Source organism: Amphiura filiformis, chromosome 2 (assembly GCF_039555335.1).
Source record: "Amphiura filiformis chromosome 2, Afil_fr2py, whole genome shotgun sequence".
Taxonomy (NCBI): Eukaryota; Metazoa; Echinodermata; class Ophiuroidea; order Amphilepidida; family Amphiuridae; genus Amphiura; species Amphiura filiformis.
In genome coordinates, this window is record NC_092629.1 from 50,747,941 (window position 1) to 50,771,739 (window position 23,799).

Sequence of the window (23,799 nt, forward strand, 5' to 3'; positions counted from 1 at the left end):
CTTGGAACTCGCAAATTTCAACTCGCAAATGGCAACTCGCAACTCGCAAATCAACTCAAGCAACTACCCATGGCAACTCATAAATACCAACTCGCAACTCGCAAATCAACTCGCAATAACTGCCCTTGGCAACTCGCAAATTTCAACTCGCAACTCGCAGATTTTCAACTCGCATCTCGCAACTCGCAACTCGCAAAATACCTTTACCCTCCAATGGTCTGTATACTGCATTGTAATACTATTGGAATGTGAAGCTTATTATACTGTGCACAATAATAGAGAACATAGAGGAATGGGATTTAAGATTTTTACAGAACTTTTGACCTTTTACAAGTCAGTACATGTATTTAGTCTTGTTCAGACCAGAGCTCAGTCATCATTGAACACAGGTACTCGTCCATAGGTTCCCTCCTGGTCCGTCCTCCTCATCGCTGACTCTTGCACTCATCTAAAACTGAACGATCACGATAAATAAGTGTGCACTGTACCACCGAGCTCAGTGGAAAATTTGTCATGTTCATACTCCTCCATGTTTGTTACAGTGGCCCGGAATAATTTTGGTGGGGGCCCAAGTATCCTCCCCCCCCCCCCCCCAATAATTTAGGGTAAAATTCATAATTTTAGGGTGCAATTCATGTAAAAATGTAGGCCTATGCTGTGTGCATTTCAAAAGTTTCCACACTTCACATGGGATTAATATATTCCTCCCTCCCCACCTCACCCACTCCTGCATCCACCCCTTCAGTGTGTCTTGCCTCTGAGCAGGACCAAAACATTGGACCCCTCGATATTCAAAATCTTCTGGAGCTTTTTTGGACAAAAATGAAAATCAGCTGTAATTGTAGGAAGCGTTAGGTCAGATATTTCCCAGCTATTAATACAATTTCAAAATTTATCATCTGTTATGAAAGTTTTACCAGATGGATTTGTTGTTGGTGCTGAACAAAGATTTAAGAAAAATCTGTGTTTTGGGTTAAACTTGCTGTTACCATGGTAACACTATTTGTGAGGTTGTAGTGATGATGTATGGGGAATTTGAACCCCAAATATTGAGTTGTGAACTTTTGATATGAATAGTGAATTGAACATGGATCAGCAGATGTAAATATAACCATCTGGTGCATGGGGCTGCAAAGATGGTTTTGGATATCCACTAGCAATGATCATCCCAGGTTCCTGAGTTCTCCAGTTGCATAATGTCAGAAATCAGGGACAAAAAATATTTCAATGAAAGTAACCAAGTACAATTGCACACCTGACAGTTCGCCTTAACATTTCAAGAAGTGCAATTTGTAGCAAGCCTGTTAAACCCTGATCCATTCATACTATATGTGACCATCCACCACAACTGAGCCCGGATGTTGCCAGTGCCACTATTGAGATATGCTCCATTGAACTTAACAGTAAACAATAGGAAACAAAGGATTTATTGACCATTTTATTGATTTTCACTACTTAAATGTCAAGTACCGGTACTACATGTATAGACATGATATACATCATTTTAAAGCTAATTTCAAGCAGAATATTTTGGTTGAATATCTCAAAAATGATGATTGGCGACTTCAGGGCTCAGTTGTGCTGGATGGTCACATATTAGCAGGATACTAGTATTTGAGTGGTATTAATTTTTTTAGCAGTTTTGTGATTTTTTATAGGCCTACCCGCAAAGCCAGGTATGTCCAGAGTTTTTCTTCTTGTTTATCGCTTATCGGTCATGTTTTCATTGTTAAATTTTAAAGTTTAAATAATTGTGCTGGTCTTCTTCCCATGTGTTCAAAGCAGTTTTGTGATTTCTTAATACAGTGGAAACTCATTATAACAAAGTTGTCAGGGATGTGATAAGAGATACACAAAAAGCCTACATGTATGTACACATGTACATGTATGTATGACTAAAAAATATTTTTGGAATCTGTGGTTCTACCATGAAAAGGCGCTAAAGTCAATTTCCCACTGTACAGTAATTACAATTAAGTTTTTTAAAACTATTGTTTCATGGACAATGTTAAAACATTGTCCATGAAACAATAGTAATTGTTACTGAAAATATACCAATGATCATGATGATAGACTTTCCCCCTAAAATTTAGCATACAAAAGGTCATTCACATTAATTCCATATTAAAAGACTACATACATACAATGATGTACATTGTCAATGATGTCATTGATATGTCTCAAACTCTGAATCCTAATTCTGATGAAAAGTTATTGATCCTGTAAATTAAAAGGTGTCATCGAAAGTCATTTATTTGTTATAAAATACTATGGACCATAATAGCCTCATCCTAATGGCATAGTTCAATAACCTCAATTAAACACTCATAGTGCAAAATTTGACCTCAGGTTGCAGAGTCTGAGTTTTTGTACCCAAATTTTCAAAGGTCATTCAATGAATATACAAATGTATAGGAGTTAAAGAACTGTGCCCTGATAGATGAGCATGTTGTGGATCCTAGTGTTTGTTATAAAATAATAGGCCTTTGTATACAGACTGCTACACATATCCATGGTCACAAGTCTGGTCTGTAGGCCTTGATCTTAACTGTTTAATCTGCATTAGCCATTCATGACCAACACCTTTCCTAACAATAATAATCATGATACTAACAAGTGCAAGTTCAGGGATATTGTGAGTATCAGGCTATTCCTGTTGAAATACATACACCCTCTATGGAAGACATGACTGTAATCTTTTACACAGGGAGTGTGATTTTAAAATGGAGTTACCTGAATGGGTGACTGACTTCATTTGAAATTTAGATTGTTTCACTGTTTACTGCCTATGGTAATACTGAGTAAAAGTGAACAGTGCACTACAGGCCTACTCATTTTGTTACCTCATACAATGTAGTCATGTATTGTAAAATTATAACAAGAATACAATAGGTTTTAAGCCTATTGTAATACCCCATCCAGTCATTTATTGTTTCAACACAGACATACATGGACATCTCACTGTGTAGCAATATCAGATTGGAGCTCATCTGTAATCTTGGTTTTTGATACACCAAACTTTTACTCTCAGAATTGCCTGAGCCACAGATTCTAGAACTTCTAGAGAATCTGTGCCTGAACTTGTGTGGACATAATTTCTCTTGGAAGGAATACATCTGGATGGGGATCTTGTAATCCCAGTGTTTATAAATCCAGTCATTTTGAGCGTGGGGATAATTCTCTTGGAATACTCTGGCTAGAACATTGTACAAGTTAATCATTAACTTTGCCATCAGAACTGGACCTGAGCCACAGATTATAGAACTTCTAGAATCTGTGCCTGAACTTGTGTGGACATAATTTCTCTTGGAAGGAATACATCTGGATGGGGATCTTGTAATCCCAGTGTTTATAAATCCAGTCATTTTGAGCGTGGGGATAATTCTCTTGGAATACTCTGGCTAGAACATTGTACAAGTTAATCATTAACTTTGCCATCAGAACTGGACCTGAGCCACAGATTATAGAACTTCTAGAATCTGTGCCTGAACTTGTGTGGACATAATTTCTCTTGGAAGGGATAAATCTGGATGGGATTTCATAATCCCAATGTTTATTAATCCAGTCATTTTTTAACGTGGGGATAATTCTCTTGGAATACTCTGGCTAGAACATGGTACAAGTTGTATCACTGACATCAGCAACGGACAAAGTAAGTTGTAGGGGTACTGAGTGGTAGGGGGACTTTAGGGTTGGAACAGGGTCAGAACTTGATTCACGCAAATCTGTTCACAAGAATCTTTGTGAGAATCGATTCTCAGATTCTCGCCGAAATTCTGACCCTGTTGGAACATGGCTAGAACATGGTACAAGTTGTATCACTAACATCAAAATAGGCTACAAGTTTACTGTAGAATTGAACCAGGGGAGTTTGAAAATGAGGGTACATGTACAGGGATGTGACTGGCATATATTCAAGGTGCATTTTCAGCCATTTTGTTAAGACTCAGAATGCATTTTCAGCCATTTTGGTTTATTAATGGCCCTCAATTTCATGAAAATCGGCTTAGTGTTTTTTCAAAATTTTCTTGAGGAAAAAGTGAAAATTTTCATTGTTTTTTGACAAAATTTGTGAAAATTTTCCAAAAATTTGTAAAATTTGGGGTCTGAGTTTAGCAAAATTTGGTTGAAAGTCAGGGAATTTTTCAGAATCCTAGCTGCACATTCCTATGGTAAACCAGAGTTGAGAATCCCCCAGAATGCATAATGGAACATTATGGCTCATCCAGTACTTTCATCCTACAAAGTTTGAAAATGGTGTATAGGGCCTACTGTATATAGTTCGCAATGACCTTTTTGAATTGGAACTTTTCATATCAAATATTGATTTTATTTCATACAGTGTACAAACAATATCATATCTTGATTCCTTATTAGGAATTTTATCATTTGCATACCTGTGGTCAGAAAGTCTGCCAAACTGGTGCCATTATCACTGGCTAAAAAACAGAGGATGATGAATAATAACGCAAATCTGAAATCAGATAATTGTATTATTAACACTCACTTTATAGGTATTGCTATTAATTAATAGGGTCATAATTTAAGTGGTATTTATGGTGTAATGAATGGAGCATAGCTTTCAGTTTATTGTTTATAAGTGACCTGAACTTGGTGATGAAGTTTTGATTAGGTCATTGTCCTCAATCAAGATATATTGCCCTTCCCAGAATCCTTTGCAGCATGATACGTCACCTCATTTCATCAAATGACTCTCCCAATACTTTGTACAGGTTCCCTTTGTTTTCACTTTCAGAATAGACTGGCTAAACATGGGTGGATAGTGAAGAAATAAACAACTTTTGCAAAATCTAGATGTGCTCTGTTCTTTGAGGTCCTGGATTGAAATACTTTTTGTCACTGTCGACCTAGAACTAGCCCTAGTTCCTCGGCTGGGATCGAGGCGCGTACGTACGCGCAGCGCAGCGCCGCGCCGAGGACTGGTGGATTTTGTAATGTCAGAGAGGGGTTGTCATGGTCCCATACAGGCACTGAACAAGTGCTATGTCGACCCATGTTGCATTGTTAAATTGAAATGGAAGAATGGGAAGTGTAAGATATTCTTTTGGTTGCCCTCAAGTCAAAGGCTCAATCAAAATGTATGAATATTTAGGAATTTAAAGCAACAGTCATGGATAATTTTTAAGTATATTTTTCCAGAATAAGGGGGGCAAAGATTTTTGGCAGGCCAAAGGAGGGAAAGCATTTTTGGCAGATCGAAGGAGGAGGCAAGCAATTTGGGTACAGATATTTGGGCACCGTTTCGATATCATGCCTCAATAATTATTCAATAGATATAAAGTGGGTTCAACGTTGACGCCGGATCTCTGCTTGCAACTTTTTAAACTTTAAAAAAAAAGCATTGCGTTGAAAGATCCTCTACCAGTCACCACACTTTTTATTTGAGTAAATTGCATGTAAAAGACCTGTTGTGAAATGGTAATGGTGACTAAATAGTTGACAGTGAAAGTTGACATTCTTACACAATGCACACAACTATTGTGTTTTTTAATGGACTTGATTTCAGTTCAGTGAGCAATTAATGACAGCTTAAAATCTGTGACTCAAGCAACTTCAATATTGTCCATTTTAAAATGAAATTCTTGTGGGACAGTATTTGTATGATGTTATTGTGTGTGCATGTGCCTGTTGAACGTGATGTTATTGTTCTGTGGCCTAATATGTACATTGTACATGACAATTTGCACGACTGCATGGTTCATCTGTTAGCAAAGTCATTCCTAGGCTAAAAATGTAAAACTATCTGAAATATTTGACTCTTTAGTTCAGCAATATGTCCATAGACTGTGAAGAAGTTCTTTTTACAGTTTATGGTGTGACCATATGAACACATGATCAATGATTTTGGTTTACCTCTCTGCTTCATCATGACTGTATTGATCAGTCAGGAGTAGATCTATTTGATAAAAAGTGGTTAAATTTTTTTATCAGAGTCAAACTCCATTATTAATATAATTTGAATGAATTTGGTTTATTCCCCACCCCCACCTGATTTTTTGACAAAATGTTTAAAAACATGTCACAAACTTATACATTATTTGGAATCAGTCAAATTTGTTGTGCTTGTACAATGTAGCATACATGTATTTAGAGCAATTTTGAATTAATCTTCCATTTTAGAGTAGGCCTATATCGCCGCCCCCAAGACATAGTGGCGTATCAGCCATTTTTGACAAAATGAGTTAAGATCAGTTTCATAATCTATGTATAAAGCTCTACATTCTGACAAACTTTCAAGACATGCATGTCATTAATTAATAAAGTATTATCACTAATTAGGTTTGGGGTATCTCACTCAATGGAATTATTGTGTACAACATTCCCCTTGTTTTGGGCGACATAGTGGCGTATCAGTGACATACGCTACTATGTCGCAAATATGTGACGTACACCACTATTTTGGTATATCGCGGCTGTGTGGCCAATATGGATATGAATTCAACTATTATTCGACATACTGGCATATCACGTGTCGTATGTCAATTTTGAATGGAGAATAATTTTTCAAAAAATTTGACATACTGGCGTAAAAGTTTAATGATTAATTACAATTAATTGGTGAATGACAACAATGTATTTCATACATTAAGGGGGTACTACACCCCTGTCCAATTTTGTGCCTATTTTTGCATTTTTCTCAAAAATTATAGCGTATTGGTGACAAGTAAGATATGTATATTATAGGGGCAAGGACTACAACTACTGCACTGGAAGTTTATTTCAACACAGACAACAGTTGTGTAGTTACAGTCAAAAATGAGGGAAAACCAATATTTGATCAATAAATCAATAACTACTTGCCTTGAGTTGCTGAATTTTCAGTGCAGTATTTGTAGTCCTTGCCCTATAATATACATATCTTACTTGTCACCAATGTACTATAATTTTTGAGAAAAATGCAAAAATAGGCACAAAATTGGCCAGGGGTATAGTAACCCCTTAAATGTAACTTAAATATTTATATTTTCATATCCATTGAAGAAAAGGGGGACATTTTAATCGAGGCAATGTATGACAAACGGTTAAAAGTTGCAAAAACTTCAGATGCGATTATCTCAAAATGGCCATTTTCGTGATACGCCACTATGTCTTGTGGGCGACGATATATATACATGTAGGCCTACACATTGATGTTGCAGCCTGAGTGTACCTAGTACTCCCCCATAGGCCCTGGCTGCTGGCCTGTTTGAAGGAGGCTCATTTATTTGCTTGATTACCTAATTCAAGATGACTTTGCAATATATAAGTTTTATCTGCAAATTAAAGCTTTGATAATGAAATGAAAGCCATGCCTAGCCATATGAAGCAATCTTGAAGAAATGTTCATAGTTTGGTTCATTGGAATTCTTGGTGGCACAAGAATTTGAAGAGATATTCAGACAATAGGCCTACATTATGTAGGCTTACTAAGTGTGTTATAGGCCTACGGGTTGGTACAATTTGTGACCCTACTTCTCATACCCGACTTTTCATACCCCACTTGACCCAACTTCTTATCGTTATGATAAATCATTTTAGATATTTCAATGAATACTAAATAAAGTGTAAATGAAGTCTACCGAATTGAAAAGGCTAAATCAGTGTAATTGGTGAAAAATTATGATTTAGAAATTATTATTTATAAACATCGCCCTTCCTCGCATGCGCAGCCATAATCTCCAAACCAGTCGTTCATAAGTTACCTTTTCATGAGGAAGTATATCTGTCTATCACATTAAGAACTACGTATGGTGACATTATAAACGTCAATATTGTCATTGCAATGATTGCATGTTATTCAGCCCTTTCACTGCTACCAACATTTGAGATTAATTGAGTATTGACTTCAGTGTACCGCTCAGTTGCTCCAAGCAAGTTCAATCAAGTTAGCATATCAAGGCTTAATTGGTCAATGCATTGTGATTAAGCAAACATTTATTGATTGGCTTGAGCAAACTTTATAACCAGGTTTAGGAGTGTTCAGAACATTGGGGGGGCTGTGCACTTGGAAGTTTTGACCCCCCCCCTCTTCCTTCATTTTTTTAATTTATAGGCCTTTCCTACACTGAAACATGCAAGTTTTATAGGGTGACTTGTATGAAGTTTAAATTCATTGTATGCATTCTAATTTTTTCATGTTTCATTATTAGAACCGCTAATTAAATAAAAAATAACAAATTGAAAGAAACATCTGGGCACATACTCAAGATTTTTAGTGCTTTAGACTTGTTTATCAGGGGCGTAATTTTTCTTGGTCAGTGGAAAAATATAAATTTCGGGGCAAAGACGAAAAAAATGTCGGTTGCATCATTTTGACCCGGTATTATCAGTGGAATATATATTATACTATTTTCTTATAGAGACTGGATAAATGTAAAGTCTTGAGCTTCCAAAAAGAAATGTTGTGACTCAGTACACCGGTCGATCTTACCGTTTCCGATGTTGATTAAGATACTTCTTGCATCGATCCCGAGATGCGGAAAAAACCAATAGTCATTTTGTCCCACATAAATGAATAAATAACAAAACCCCGATCCCCGAGTGGACTCACCCATTCGGTGACGCCACACACGATAATCACCCTTATCCTCCTTGGTTTCTAGATGAGATAGACGTGTGGATTTTTCTTTACCAACGCTAAGTATCATTACGAACCAAAGGACGAGATATACAGTTTGTTTGTTACACTGAGGTAAAAACCAACCAGTATAGTCGCTAGGGAGATAGTTTTGACGACATTTTTCGCTAGAAAAGTGACAAAACGATCCAAAAACTTAGCTTGTATGTGTGTTTCCGTTCATATACGGGACACACGTTTTCAAAATGGCCGCCCTTAGGACGCCATTTTATTTTTGTTCTCACGTAAAACAACTATAGCAGACTAGTAAGTTACAATAGATGTTTGTACAGTACTGTGTATACATGTATGGTGAGTGATTATCGCTATGTTTATGGTGTGCTCTATCGTTATATCTTTCAGTACGCGTCTGATGACGAGTTACTGCTAAGAGTTCGGTTGGTTTCCGAAGGCACCAGCCTGACAAATCTTCCCCAAAAGGTTTTCAGTTTTTCATCCCTTTGTATATATATTTTTATATCATACCACTACATCGGCGTCAGCCACTGTGCGTGTGGGTCTGTTTATTGGGCTTGAGCTTGTGTTCGGGGGTAGTGCTGTACGCTCCCCGATTACTACAATGTCGAGGCCTTGTCAATCATGCCCTTCCCTTGTGGCAGAGTGGGACCGCATCCACTCTGCTACACCCACAGGGATTGCTCTAAATCAAATAAGTGTGCTTCCTTTTGCATAGGCTTAGCGGACATCCACTTCGAGGATTTAGAAAGTAGCGCTCGTTGGGGTCTTCGACACAGACAGAAGTCGAAGACTAAGAAACAGAAGCCTACAGGTAAGATTGATATGGTAGGTACTAGCGCGACCGGCAAGGGCCACGCTAAGGTAACCTCTGGGGCTCCGGTCCCGGGCAAGCAGGCGGACCCTCCGGGGACTGCTAGCGAGCCCGAAGGCCTAGCCGCCAGCGAAAGCACTGCCTTAACGTCTAAGCTAGTAGCAGGCAGCAGGGCGGTACTTGCCCTAACAGGCGAGTACCAGTCTACCAGTGAGATCTCTAGCGAGCTTCTTGCAGGTGGACACCCGTCTATTGCTGGCGTAACGAGCGGGTCTAGCACCATGAAGTAGCCGGCGACGGACAGTATGCCAAGGGTACCCGGCTTGCCTGGGTTGAATCTAGCATACAGCGTGCAGCGGACTTGCCTCGGCCGGTCTGTAGCACGCAGCGTGCCAGTGGAACCCCGCGCCTGCCTGGGTTGATCCACGGCACGCAGCACGCCTTTCGCTCCCCGCAAGGGGCGAATGGCGTGCATGGGTTTAGCAGAGACAATACCGGGGCTAACGCTTCAGGTGTAGTCTTAGCAGAACCAACTGGGGTTGTCACACGGCAGCGTTCCATGGTGGGACCGCCGAGTGATTCCCTGGGCCTTGGAATGGCTGCCGGCTGTCCTCCGGGACTGGCTAGCGGTTATACCGGGTTGGGCTCGCAGTCTCTCACGGGACAGCGACCCAAGTGCAAACAGTGGCAGCTACCGAGACGAGCTACGGCTTGACTTCAGTGGTAGCCACTATGCACGCGCCCATAGCTGCCGTGAGTGGTCCGCCACACACAGCGACCTTGGGCGAGGCTCAAGAGGTTAGGGTAGGTAGTTTGAACAGCCTGGCTGATCAACAACCCACTTATGTCCTCGAGAGCCAGCAGAGCGTGGGTGATCCATTACAGTCAATGGGTCAATTACCCTCTTATGATCGATCACTATCTATTCAGCGGAGCATGGCTCCATTGATTGATACTGCCTATTCAGGTAGCGAGGTGACTGATCGAGGGTATACACGCTCAGCTACCCGTGATACTAGGCAAGCTCCTTTTAGCCAAGGGACAGCCAGTATAGCGGGTACCCATACACTGCGGCTTGATCCTCTAGCGGGAACGCTGTGAGGCATGGGTACAGTGGTACGCAGCCGGAGCCCTACCGGGCACCTACGCTACAACCACGCAGGTACCGCAGTACTGCGTCCTGGTTACCACAGTCTCTGTGGCAACAGGGGGGGGGAGGCGGTACTGGTACTGCCGTTCCATGGGGTTTCCCTGGTGGCGGATCCTTTCAGGGTCAGCTACCAACAGGGTATGCCCCGTGGTATCCGCCGCAGGGTGGTTTCTTCCACGGTCTTCCACCGTGGCAAGTGCCGCCTAGCGTTGGGCAAGCAGTACCACCAGTTGTTACCCAACCCGGGCGGCGAGTGGCTAACCCTGATACAGCTCAGGGTAGGCCGCACACTGCTATGGCTAGGGCGACAGCAGCGAGAGCGTCGGCGGATCCCGGGTGCTATAGCTAGCATCTCGGGTCTAGCGGGAGTACTCCCTCTTCTGCTGGTGTTCAGTTGGCTAGCCACACGGTGGCGACACCTCCTGTCCACCTTCAGATGCCCGTCGTCAGATCTCTTCCTCATCAGAGAGTGAGTCAGAGTCTGAAGGCGAGGGAAAGGAGTCGGAAGATGAAACCAGTAGCGACTCACAGTCTGATGAGACTGTGCAGCTAGCTTCAGGTATCCTTCCCCCGCTTCCCCGTGAGGAACTCGCTAGCAATGGTCTGCCTGCGGACACCGCTGAGGTGATGAGCCGTGTGGCCCAAGGTTTGGGCCTGGCTTTCTCTCAGGAGGAGTCCGTTCAGGAGGACCAGGGCATCTTTTCAGTAGGATGCCCAGCTAAGCGCGTCCACACAAGGGTCGCCCGCACTTGCATTCCCGGCGGACCTCAAGGGTAGGTTTCAGAGGGCTGTCAGGCTCGCTGGAGCTTGACGCCGCGTGCTTGCACGCTTCCACTGCGTGTTTCGCAGGAGGACTACGAAACCTACCTCAGGGTCCCTGACATGGATCCAGGCGTTGTAGCGCCTGCCGCTAGCGGCCAAGGCGCACGGGTCGTTCTCCCCAGTGGGAGGAGGAGCTAAAGCTCATCGATAAGCGAGCACGCCGCTATCAGAGTCTCTAGCGCCGCTACCACGCTTGCCGAGCACCTCGGTAGGAAGGTAGCGAACGACCACGGGCAACGCCGAACTCTTCCATGAGGTTAATCTGTTAGCGGTGCTAACAGCTAACCTCAACGAGAGTTCTATGGGCCTAGCCCATAGGATGTCCGCTCGCCGCCGGGCGGATGCCTGTCTGTCCCTCCAGTCAACTTACGGCTCCGACTTTGCTGATGCAATGAAGAAGTCAGACTCGGTGGGACAGGGGCTACTCTTTGGACAGGCATTTTGCGCGACGGTCGAGGATCGGGCGAAAAGGGCCACCAATGAGAGCACTCTGAAGAAGTCGGAGGCTGCCCTGACCAAGGGAAGGGCAGTAAAAGAAGAAGCACAAGAAGAAGAAGTCTTCTAAGCGTTCTTCAGCGCTTGCTCCGGCGTCGGTACGACGCGCCACCACAGATCTACACCCGAGCCCGAGGCTACTCCAGCACCTCCCAAGAAAACTGGGAAGCGAAGAGTAGTGCTGGACCAGTATGGCAAGCCCCCTAAGAAGAGCCGTTCTTCTAAGGGTGGCAAACCAGATCGGTCCTGAGGGCACGGCGGTCGACAGTCCATGCCGGCAGGCCTTGGACTTCCACAGGATTCCCCTGTGGGCGGCCGCTGTGCAGACACGCCCAGAGATGGCATGCCATCTCACCGGGCGCCTGGGTATTGTCAGTGGTCAGTGGGGGTTACAGGCTGGAATTTACCAGCCACCCCTCGTGGCGCCTGCACGATTCAGAGGTCCACGGTAGTGCCGCCAGACGGCCCCCAGCGTCGGGCACTACTGTCAGAGGTCACTCAGCTTCTCACGGCAAGCGATTGTCCCGGTCCCCCCCTTTCACCAAGGGGTTTTGGAGCACGTTTTTCTGGCTCCAAAGAAGACCGGCGATTGAGGTTCATTCTGAACCTCAAGCCGTTGAACGAGTTCATCAGGCCCAAGAGGTTCAGAATGGAGACTCTCGCTCGGTGCTAGCCTGCCCCATCAAGGGTATGTGGGCGGCATCGCTAGATCTCTCGGACGATATCTGCATGTTCCGATCGCACCTCAAGATCAGAGGTTTCTACGCTTCAAGGTACAGGGTCAAACTTACCAGTTTCGATGCCTGCCATTCGGCTTGTCCACCTCCCCAGAGTGTTTACACTCCTGGTCAGGGCGGTGGCAGCGCATCTGAAGCGCAGGGGAGTCAACATGTGTTGCTACCTGGACGATTGGTTCATTTACGGACGCACCCGCTGGAGACACAGTGTCTCGTGGAGTTAGTAGTCCGTGACGGCAAGGGACCTGGGATTTCTGATCAACGCCAAGAAATCCAATTTGGTCCCGACGAGACACCACTATTCTTAGGGGCCCAGATCAACCTCAAGGAGGGATCGCGGTGCCCTCACCCGAGAGGGTGACGAACATGGCGAGGTGTGCCCGACTCTTGGCCGAAGTCAGAGGGGGCACCCGCTGTGGCATGGATGAAGGTTTTGGGCCTTATGGCCAGTATGGTAGACCTCGCACTGCACTGCCGCTTTCACATGAGGCCTATACAACTACACCTTCTAGCCTTTTACAGGCCCAGTCGTCACCCAATATCCCTCGCGGTTCCGATGTCGGAGATCGCGCGAGAGGAACTCTGGTGGTGGACCCATCAACCCAATTTGACTCAAGGTGTCAGGTTTCCTGCACCAGCGGTAAGGCCACGTAGTGACGACCGACGGCGCACAAAGCTGGGCTGGGGGGCCACATCCACGGGACTCAGTCTCGGGCCTATGGTCGGCCACGGAGACGGAGTTCATATCAACCTTCTCGAACTTTGGGCAGTGGAGAGAACTCTCCAGCATTTCGAGAAGGTGATCGTGGGATCTCATATCGTTGTCCAAACAGACAACACAACCGTGGTGGCCTACCTCAACAGACACGGGGGCACCAGGTCACCACGGTTATGCCTGCACGCACTACGCCTGATAGGGTGGTGCAAGGCCAGGCAGATTACGTTGAGAGCGATGCACATAGCGGCGTCACCAACATCCTCGCGGACGATCTGTCACGAGGAAAGGTGTCGGGACCTACAGAATGGTCCCTTGCTCCGCAGGTCGCCCAGACTCTCTTCGAGGTGATGTACCACCCCTCGATAGATTTGTTCGCATCTCATCGAAATCATCAGCTGCCGGTGTATTGCTCAAGGGTCGCAGACCCTCAGGCATTCGCCGTGGGACGCTCTGTCCGTAGACTGGGGAGGAATGACTGCTTACGCTTTCCCCCCGATCTCACTGCTCGCAAGGGTGGTGACCAAGATCGGGAGGGAGGATTGCAACGTCATTCTGATAGCACCGTTCTGGCCGAAACACCTGTGGTTTCGACCGATGGTGGATCTACTAGCTGCTCAGCCGCGAGTACTCCCCCGAAAGTTACCAAATCTACTCCGGATGCCCGGAGGAGAGGAACCAAGTCTACCACTAGAGCACCTGCAGTTAGCTGCATGGCCCTTATCAGGAACGTCGGCGGCGGAGGGAGGCTTTTCATCAGAAGCTGCTTCTCTCATCGCCGGGGGTAGACGCGAGTCTACCCTCCGCACGTATAGTCAGCGTTTGGCTCCCTACTACGCATGGTGCGATGAGAAATACATCTCCCACTAGAGCCCCTGTGCCTCTAGTGGCAGATTTTCTGACAGAAAAGTTCAGGTCAGGACTTCAGCAGGCAACGATAGCCAACTATAAGTCAGCCATTCTCTCGATTCATCGGGATTTGAAGACGGTCGACTATCAATTCAGATGGGTCCCTAAGTCTTCTTCTCGACGGTATGTTCAACGAGCGCCCGCCCGAAAGGAAGGTGGTCCCTCCATGGGACCTCAACACAGTCTTGGAGTATATTAAGGGTCCCCTTTTGAGCCCCTGTCAAAAGCGACCCTTAAATACGCCACTCTTAAGGCGGCCTTTCTTCTGGCGTTGGCTTCGGGGACGGCGCTGCTCAGAGTTGCACGCAGTCTCGAAGTCAGCCTCCGTGATTACTAACAACGGAGCGACGCTGTTTCTTCGCCCGGATTTCCTTGCAAAAATGAGCGAAGTACATTCCGACACTCGCCCTCTTCCTCCCCAGTATTGGGCAGGGTTCATCAATAGCCGAAGACAGGTTGTGGTGCCCGGTGAGGGCGCTACAGCACTACCTTGGCCGAACACAAACCTTAAGAGGGGCTCATGACCGCTTATTTATCACTCACGCCAGAACCGCACGGTCCAGCCGCTAAACAGACTCTGGCACGGTGGTTGGTCCAGGTGTTGGTGGACTCGGGGCGGCAAAGACGCCGCCCAAGGCCCACTCAACCAGATCTATCTCATCTTCGTGGGCCTACCATAGGGGGGTCCCCATAGAAGAGATTTGTCAGGCTGTGTCTTGGAAGAACCCGTCGTCCTTTTCCACGGTTTACTACAAAAACGTAAACCAACGACCAGGCGATAAGTTCTCCAGGGCTATTCTGGAGATAATATGGTGGTTGGGTATCAGGTGTTTATGGACAATCAGAATTCCAACATGGTAAGAACCAGTGTTTCTATTTTAACCACTGAACTTTCAGTTCAGGGTTTTTGTCTGTTCACGTAGTCTTTCTGTTTCCCGGCCGTGAGGGGGGGAAATAGTTTGACCTCGCGATTACCATGCTACCCACTCTCCCGATCCTTATCAGATGCTGGCCAATCTTGTACCTCCATCCGTCGGTTACTTGCTAGATCGATCTTTCAGATGTTGATGCAAGAAGTATCTTAATCAACATCGGCAACGGTAAGATCGACCGGTGTACTGAGTCTAGTCCCAAACAAAAATGTTTGGTAGACTCATAACCGTGCGATCTTACCTTTCCGATGTTGATTATCCCGGTCCCCGGCCTCCCGCTACAAGTTTGGCCGAGTAGGGGCTGCCCAAGTCGGATAAGGGTGATTATCGTGGTGACGTCACCGAATGGGTGAGTCCACTCGGGGATCGGGGTTTTGTTATTTATTCATTTATGTGGGACAAAATGACTATTGGTTTTTTTTTCCGCATCTCGGGATCGATGCAAGAAGTATCTTAATCAACATCGGAAAGGTAAGATCGCACCGGTTATGAGTCTACCAAACATTTTTGTTTGGGACTAATCTTCTTGTTCTTTTGGTATTTTCTTGTTAAAACTTTTTGTGACCCCGCCCCTATCAGGAGCAAAAACTTTTTGACTCCCCTTTTGAAGACATAAAACTTTTTTGACCCTCCATTTTGCCACCCCCAAAGTATTTCTGAACAATTCCTTAGTCCAGGCGATTAGAATTGCACAGGGCTCAAAACTCATCAATACTAATCACAATTTTGTATCTAAATATGGCTGAACGAGGCTTTGAAATTTGAGATGAGAAAATGCTTGAAAACGCTGTTCTTTATCAATAATATTAAGGAAATGTGTATGGTATTTGCTTAATATTTGATTACCAACGGAATAAACTGCGAATATCTAACAAAACTTTAAAAATAAGTCGGGTCAGGTGGGGTATGAAAAGTCGGGTATGAAAAGTAGGGTCACAAATTGTACCAACCCTAGGCCTACAGGCAAATTAAACATCTAAGTAGATCATCAGATCATGACTTATAGAAGCATTGTTTCTTTTCACACATGTTTGCTTTGCCCAGCTTTATGATAGTGCATAGACTCTGATACTCAGAGTCTATGGATAGTGAAACCATGTGTTGCACATTCCTAAAAAATATTTTACATTCTTCAAATATTCTTGGCTTTTATAAAGTAAATCTAGGGCAGAGAGACCTGAAATGAGGACACATGAAACTTGGGTGGTCCTTCATAGGCCCTCTTTCATCACCATGATCCCATATACATGTACATCCAACATTATGAAATAGCGACTGTCTCCAGGGACCAGGGTTGCCAAACAAAAATTTCAGCCCAAGTGGTGTGTCAAATCTCCAAAAAGTCCCCCATATCTGTGCAAAAAACGGTTGGTTTCTATGGGGCTGGAAAGGACAGGAATTCACCGCTGAAATCTTCAAAGTGTGCCCAATTGGGCTACCAAATCACAGCTGTGGCAATGTCTGAGTGTCTACCTGTGAACATGGTAAACCCCATGGTGATGTGTGGGCAGGTAGGAAGTGTGCAAACCTTGACCTGAATTGGACTAGCTAAGGTCATCAGTATTTTTGACCTGTTGGTCTGATCCAGAGATCATTCAGACCCATAGATTCTATAATTCCTGGATGCTGAAAAGAACTTGCACTATGCACTTTATACAGGTGTAGTCGACAGAATCCAGAGTGCTAATCGCTACGCGGATCGATCTTGAGGCGTGGCCGCTCTGGTGCTCCACTTGTGGCCTTCCTCCCTCTATGGCATGAAAAATAAGTTTAAAAAAAATTGTGGCACTTGATGAGATTTTTCTTGACATGTGGGCCAGTATGTGGATCAAAATATGATTGGAAAACCACTTGAAGAAATATCAATATCAGAATGTTTAATATGAATCATTTTGATTGATTACAGATAGATGGGTCCTATACTTGATCATCCTTGTGTGTGCACCTGTCAGTAGCCAAATCTAGCCCAATGTGATTGTATTGTGACTCAAACTGACTCATGAAGGAAGGGGTGGATTTGAGGGGGTAAAAAGGGTCCAATGGGTCAAAAAGGTGACAAACAAAGCAGAATGGGTGGACTTAAGCCTCCAGCATACTTTCCTGCCGCTTGCCGCAGCGGCAAGCGGCAGGGCGTTTCAACGAATGACAAGCCTTTATTGTGTCTGTTTGTCTGCAATGCGCGTGCGCCACTCCGCTCAGCGGCAAGCGGCAGGGTAGTATGAAACCAGCATTAGTGCTGTAAACTTTCTGGAATTATTGAACAGGGGCATACTACTACTGGGTAGGAATATTGTTTGCCCATAGACCCTGAAAAAGGTTCTTTTTCAGGGTCTATGGTTTGTCAGGATGCACAAATACAATCTAAAAAGTGGAGAAGGGGTATCCCCTCCATCAAGACATCCCTTCATATTGAAGCTACCCCTGCATGAATATGTATGTGACTGATGGCAATATTTTAGCAGATGTGCTATGTAAAATATTCCCAACAGTCATATCTATTTGGTTGACCACTTTGTAGCTATGTCAAAACACTTATAGATCATCTATTTTACAAGATCAATGGTCAAAACATATGAAGATGAGTCAGCCACTCCTATGCATTGTGTTTGATATGATCCCAGTCTGAGATGCTCAGAGTTGCCAATTTTGCAGCCCAATTCACTGATATTTCAAGATTTTACTGCCATTTTTTTGACCATTTTTGAAATAAATATTAATATTCAATTCATCATTATAACATTGGGTGACTTTTTGGCATTGTAGTATTGATCATTTGTTAGTTTCCTACAATGTATCTCAATAAATGGTCAAGAAAAAGTTTGATATTTTGACTATTTTGACCCAGTTATTTATTTAGGGTGAATCTTTTTCATGTACTGTAACAGCAACTCTGATTTTGCTTTTAGAAAGAATTGTTGGAATGTATGTATCTCTTTTGTGGTTATACCACATATTTGGTGGTTGTCTGCTTCAACAATTTCTTTGTGTCAATTCAGTAAAAGTTATGGTTGATTTGCTTTCTATTTTCATGTGATAGTTGGGACATTTAACTTAAGGTGGTATTGGATGCATTTTCTATAAATTAGAAAATGCTTTGAGCATATTTTAAACAGATTAATTGAGTAGGGTAAAAGTACACTGATCAATATGCCTTTTGTTTAGAACAAATCGGACATACGGTTTCCAAAATACATCAATTTATATTTTCTTTGTATCCTATTGTTTTTGTCAATAATCAATATAGTTAATGAGCTAAAAGGACTGGAAAGGCTCATTATATTTTGTAATATTTTCCTAATATTTTCTAAAACTTTTATTTGCATATTTGCATAAATGTACTAATCAGTATTATAGTGAAGCCTTTCTAATTTGCATATTTGCATAATTAATGAGCTAATTTGCATAAATGCTAATTAATTATGCAAATATGCAAATTAGGGGACGGCTTCACTATATAATACATTAGAACATATTAGAAACACTTTGACCAAGTTTCAGGGCAAAATTATGCAAAATAAAAGTAATTCTGAACATTTATGCATGGATTTTAGCAAAATATTGGCAAAATTATATGTAAATGAGCTTCCAGTCATTTTAGCTCATTAACTTGATTGATTATTGATAAAAACAATAAGATACAAAGAAAATATAAATTGATATATTTTGATAACCGTATGTCCGATTGACTCAAACAAAAGGCATATTGATCAGTGTACTTTTGCTCTACTCAATTAATCTGTTTAAAACATGTTTAGAGCACTTTTATAATGCCTCCATAACCACCTTAAGATTTAGGTCTCAAGGACTTGTATTTCAACCAAAACTGTAACAGAAAAGCCTCAGAATTTGTGTTGTCCAAATTCAGATTTTAGTTTTGGAACCAGCATAAAACCCATAAATCGTAAAAATTTTAAGACAAAATCTGATATTAACCATACTGTCCATAAGGCTGTTAATAACCATGGCAGAGGCTATGATATGAGGCCTCATTTATGGCACAAAACACTGGGGACGAGTGTGAATGATAATGAATTCTACCAACAAATTGTGAACCTTAAAATTATGAATTTGACCTTAAAATTATGTAATATAATCGGATCCAATGTTCTCTATGACAAACATGCCCCGAAACTGGCATACCAGTATCTACCAAGCAGAACATTTTAATAGAATAAGCTAAAAGATCAAAAGTTCAAAATTTATTTTGAATTTTCATATTTTTACACCAAATCTTGTCAACAATATTTACGAAGCAGTAAATCTAACCTATTCAAGAACCAATTAAAACAGAATCCTGATGAGGGCGGTGTTAATGAAGCATTGCAATGCAATTAAATATTCCATTGTGTAATGGAATGCTGCTTTGTTTTCATTGGTGTGAATCGTTGGTAAATATTTGTAACAAAACTTCGCTTAATTTCCTGTTAACAATTTAAAAAGATTTAATATACATGTAGCAAAAATAAATTGGGCGTGTACTCATTTTCATAAAATGGAGACTCTTAAGTGGAGGGGTAATTGAGCGGCATTGCGATGCAATTGAATATGCTATTGTTTAACGGACGGCTACTTGGTTTTCAGTGGTGTGGATCGTAGGTCGTATTCATTAGGATGGTAAATTATTTGTTACCAACATTTGCCTAATTTTCCTGTTTACAATTTCATAAGATTCAATATAGGATATTAAGTCCAGGAAGTGTATGCTCACTTGCATCAAGTGGAGGGGTGCTGGAGCATGAGCTGTGAACACCCTTGGGAATTGCCATGCCTAGTGGAGCTTTTGGATTACACTTCCTTCGTAAACAAGAAAAATCAGCCCAGTTTTCACGCCAAGCTTGCATCATAAGCGGTAAAAAGTTTTTTATGGTCTATAGATGATTACAGCCTAGTAGTTGTAGCCCCTTTCAGCCAGTTGTCTCCCTGGGTGAGCTATGATCCACCTACCCCCACCCCACAACATACGCCCCTCTGGGTAACCAATGATCCACCTCCCCCACACTGTATTTTGCAGTCCTGCTGTTTAACCCAAGGTTTGGGCAGGCCGGTCTTGAAATGAAAAAACTATCCTAATTTTATTCAGATCTACATATGTATGTATTATCCTGCCTACCACCAGGTTGTTAACAGTGGCATACTGTACCATCTGGTGCAGTTTCCCGCCCCACACCCGAACCCACCCCCTCCGTTAGAAATAACAGGACAAAGTTGACCAAATTGTGTATAAATGCTCATCTTCCTTTTGACCTATTTCAGCCACAATTATCCTCATTGACCATTTGCGTAGCGGAGCACGGTGGGACGATTTAGTCCTTGGAAATTTTGCCCCATACATTCCGGGGAGCAATATGCAGGGGGTGCAGGGAGTTACAACCCTGCCTTACATGTACCACCCTTGATAGGAAAATATTGCTTCTAAAATATCAGAACAGGTTGACATATTTTGGATGGGTGATGAAGCATGACAGTATTTGCATTAGGATGGTACATGGGAAACAATTTGTGTTTCTTTCATGTGATTGATTGCGGTATTCTGATAAAGGTTATGCCAAGTTCACTTGACAATGTTTATTTATTTACTAAATTTTATTTGATTTAAAAGGATTTTTACCATGCTGGATATATGTGTTGTCTAATAATTAGATTTGGAGAGCTACCTAGCCCATTATTCCTTTTTATTTGAAACCAATCCTCTTGCAGTACGATTTTTCTCCTCTCCCACTGCAATAGATATGCTTTGCATTTCTTGATCTTTCTTTGCTTACTATGCTTATGTTACAATTGTTTTAAAGAAGAAAATTTTCTCCAAATGCTTACAAGAAGAAGAAGAGTTTATTGACAATAACCAAACATTATGGTATAATCAACAATTAAGACAATAACACAAACTTGTACAATAGACCTATATAAACTATAAGAAGTAAATATCTCAAGAAATACTCATACTTTACCAGATCTAACATCAAAACATGATTCAACGAAATTGGTTACTATTTTCAGAACATCATAATCTGAAGCACCCATAATTAACAAGAATATGTCATTTAATGACATATCATTACAGTGTAACATCTTATTCATGTTAGAAAGGAAGTGCAAACGTTGTTCATTGTATAGACCACACTCCATAACAAAATGATATTCATCTTCAATCTTATTTGCGCCACAATGAACACAAAGTCTGTCTTCAATTAAAGTTTTTGGCGAGGTATGTCGACCTGACTCAATTCTAAGAGAATGGCAACTAATTCTAAGGTTAGTGAATGCTAATCTACGTTTACGATTAAACATAACAGTATAATTTTCTGCACATCATATCAAGCTCCCATTGGGCAGCCCATTCCTTTTTTAAAGGAATTTTTATTATTTATAGATCATCTGATCAACTGCTGATATACCAAGACCAACCAAGAAAGGCTGAAAACCGCTTACATGTACAACCCTACCCGCCGCCACCCTGAAACAGGGCAACACAGGCTTCAATGTCTAAGAAACTGCAAGGACTAAAATTCAATTTCGAATTTACATTCTGCACGTTTACAACACAATAAATACGGTATAATTATTCCTCCGCTAAATGTGACATGTGTTGTCAAAGCAATTTTTCTAAAACCGTTGTAGTTGGACAGCAAACTCCACATTATTTGTATGTTGCTTTTCAATTTGTAGGCACCTAATTGCTAACCGCCTTTTGAACAAGCTTTCAGCCTTGTATTGTAGTTTGGTCAGCTTCGTATATCACATGATGTGTGTCCTATATGATCCTATCTGCCTGGTAAAGCAAAGGACATTCAAAAGTTGAATATTTGTGTATCCCTAGGCAATGAATGACTTACATACCAGGATTAATTACATTCTTCTCACATTATTTAATTAACAAACCTCTTCACACCTAGGTAAGATCTCTACTATTTGTTTTCTTAGTTGACAATCCTTGGATATGGGCCTAAGGTATGTTACCATGTTTTTGACCATACACCTTTCTCAGAACTACATAATACTAGCCAAACAAAGTTACGAAACATTCAGAACCTATTGATGGCTTTTGTAGGCAAGCTACAAAAGCCACCAATCCCACCACAGAAAGTAGGACCACTATCGCTTGCCAGCGGCATAGCAAAGGGGGCCAGCTGCCCCCACCTCTTCCCCGTCTCCTGTGGGATGAAGGCCGCCCTGATATGTAAGAATTTTAGCCTTTTTTTGTACTTTTTAGCCCATTTTTGACAATTTTTGTTAAAGTTGTCTTGCCCTTCTTTGTCTACACTCTGAAAAAGTGCTGGCAGGCCTTGAAATAAGCGGGCGCGGGGAGCAAATTTGCTCTCGTAAAGCCACCAATTGCTCCTGGTCCTTATAAAATTCACATGAACCAGGAGCAATTTTCTAAATCAAATTGCTCCTGGTTCCAGTTTTGCACTTGATGCAGCAGTGCTGCTATTGTATGCAGAAAAGGATTACTTTTTGAAAATTGCTCCTGTTTCTTCAGAAATTGCTCCTGGTTCTGGTAAAATCCCAGTGAACCAGGAGCAATGTTCAAAAACAAATTGCTCCTGGTTCCAGTCTGCTTATTTCAAGGCTTGAGTGCTGGCTACACCACTGTCGCTTGTTGAAGGCAAGCAAGACTCGTGAACGAAGTGTGCGGACTGCCCAACAAAAGGGAGCAAAAGCAAGCCCATCTATTAAAGCTTCCAACAATCCCAAGTCCACGAACCGCTCGCAGAGCCTTGAAGTAAATTCTTCAGACTAGTGTCGGAGGGATAAGGCATGCATTTGTTTTTTTGTTTTTATCTTTTTTTCTTTCTATCGGATGGCAAATTTAAGGTCGGCTTTGAAACAAATCTACATGTAGGGCCTACATTGTCATTTGAGACTCAATCAGTGGTGGCCAGGGGTCGCATATAAGGAGTCTGTGCGCCCAGAGACTCATTTAAAAAAAAAAAAAAATTGGCCATTTGGTGATTTGGACTCCTTAAATCACAAGTTGAAATTAACCAAAGGTTCATGTAAAAACTGTATGGACTCCTTAATTTTACAATGTACAGAGGCATAAATTCGTATAAGAATCATCGATTAAAAATAAAAATAATAAAAAGTTCAGTAAATCTTCCGAATCGCCATTTCACTGGAATATTTGACAAGTTCCAAAGTTTAGAATTTCGGACAGATGGACTCCTTAAATTCTCATTGGACCCCTTAAATGTTGGTTTTGCAGGTATCAAAGGTCCAGAAAAATTAAATTGGACGCCATGATTTTTTGTGCTCGGGCTACCCCTTGGTGGTGGCACTAGGAATTTTTCAGTGGGAGTCAAATCGCACATTGAAAAACAAGCAGAGTTAACCTTGAACGCATACCTGTTCCTGTAGGAAGATGTCCTTCCTGAATTGCCTTGTGTGACCATGACAGGTGTAGCCTATAGCTTAGTAGGAAATTATAGGAAATAATGTTTCAGTACAGTGTCCTAACAGGACTTGTAGCTGTGCAATGTAATGTATAGGCCTAATGGAACTGCATTGAAAGTGTGTACCGTCCATTGCAATCTCAAGTGAAGAGTGGTCACAATATAGGGGTCCATAGCAAGTAACAATGTTGCTGACATAATCCTAAGGCTATACGTACATGCAGGTGTGGAGTTGATAC

At 42.4% G+C, this 23,799-nt stretch overlaps 1 protein-coding gene across 1 annotated transcript in view; it reads left to right on the forward strand.

Annotated features, from left to right (window-relative positions):
- The window catches only part of LOC140146340 (breast cancer anti-estrogen resistance protein 1-like), a 114,288-nt gene that overhangs the window by 61,656 nt on the left and 28,833 nt on the right, over positions 1 to 23,799 (forward strand).